This window comes from Pteropus alecto, unplaced genomic scaffold, assembly GCF_000325575.1.
Source record: "Pteropus alecto unplaced genomic scaffold, ASM32557v1 scaffold302, whole genome shotgun sequence".
Taxonomy (NCBI): domain Eukaryota; kingdom Metazoa; phylum Chordata; class Mammalia; order Chiroptera; family Pteropodidae; genus Pteropus; species Pteropus alecto.
This window is the reverse complement of record NW_006432944.1, coordinates 55,443-57,095: the sequence shown is the minus strand read 5'-3', so window position 1 is coordinate 57,095 and position 1,653 is coordinate 55,443. Positions and strand designations below refer to the sequence as shown.

Below are 1,653 nucleotides of genomic sequence, written 5' to 3'. Positions count from 1 at the left end.
CACAAGGAACAAAACATTATTTTGTTTTATTTTTGTACCTATATGAGGGGATGCCAGTTAACTAAACTTATTGTGGTAATCAGTTCACAATATATTAAAATCAAGGCATTATAGTGTACACCTGGAGCTTATATAGTATTATATATCAATTATATCTTAATAAAACTAATAAAATTTTTAAAGAAGTAAAACTTTAAAATTCATAAGTATGTAGAAATAACATAATCTTGAACAAGCATTGGTCAAAGAAGAGATCGAAAGGGAAATATAAAAAATACTGCAAGACACATGAAAAGGAAAACACAACATACCAAAGTTTATGAGATGCCACAAAGATAATGCAAAGAAGGAAGTTCATACTGATAAGCACCTACATAAAAAAAAGAACCCAAATAACCTAACTTTACATCTCAATAAGCTACAAAAAGAAAAGCAAACTAAACCCAAATTTAGCAGAAAGAATAAAATAAGTATTAGAGCAGAAATAAAAAATAGAAAATAAAAAAACAAGAGAAAAATTAATAAAATTTAGGATTTGATTTTTGAAAAGGTAAACAATATTGATAAACCTTTAGCTAACACTCAAATAAATAAAACCAGAAATGAAATAAGAGACATTACAACTGGTGCCACAGAAATAAAAAAGATCATGAGAGTACTGTGAACAATTATACACCAACAAACTGAATAACCTAGAAGAATAAACAAATTCCCAGAAACATACAAACTACCAAGACTGAATCATGAAGAAATAGAAAGTCTAAACAGACCCATAAATAGTATGGAGTTTGAATCAGTAATCAAATACCTCCAATGATGTAAAGCCCAGGACCATTTGGCTTCACTAGTGAATTCTAACAAACATTTAAGAAGAATTAACACCGACTCTTCTCAAACTCTTCCAAAACTAGAAGATAGAACACTTTCAAACTTATTTTATGACACCAAAATTACCCTGATACCAAAGCAAGGCTTAGATATCACACACAAAAATACAGGCCAATATCCCTGATAAGTATAAATGCAAAAATCCTCAACTATCATAAATCAATTAATGTGATATACCACATTAACAGAATAAAGGATAAAAATCACATTTTTATTTCAACGGATGTAGAAAAAGCACTTGACAAAATTTAACACTATTTCATGAACAACTCTCAACAAAGAACGGAAAATATCTCAATGTAATGAAGGCCATTTGTGAAAAGCCCACAGCTGACACTATACATAATAGTGAAAAACTGAAATGCTTTCCTCAAATATCAGAAATAAGATGTCCATTTATGGCCATGCCATTCTGAACAAGCCTGATCCTGTCTGATCTCAGAAGCTAAGCAGGGTTGGGCCTGGTTAGTACTTGGATGGGAGACCACCTAGGAAGACCAGGTGCTGTAGGTATAAAAAATAAATAAAATTTAAGGGATTGTAAGCTGACAAGGTCCTTGCGATCTGTGAGGTCAACCAAGGGTTGCCTCGCATAAATAAAAAAAAGAAAAGAAAAGAAAAGAAAAAAGAAATAAGAAACAAGATGCCCAAATGGAAAGTACTATCATGTTCATAGATTGGAAAACTTAACATTGTTAAAATATCCATACTACTCAAAGCAATTTATAGAGTCAAAATCCCAATGGTATATTTTACAGAAGTAGG

The 1,653-nt window shown here is 31.0% G+C and overlaps 1 pseudogene; it reads left to right on the top strand.

Moving 5' to 3' along the window:
• The first annotated feature begins 1,282 nt into the window (after positions 1-1,282).
• On the top strand, positions 1,283-1,401 carry LOC112476418 (annotated as a pseudogene).
• Positions 1,402-1,653: the final 252 nt, after the last annotated feature.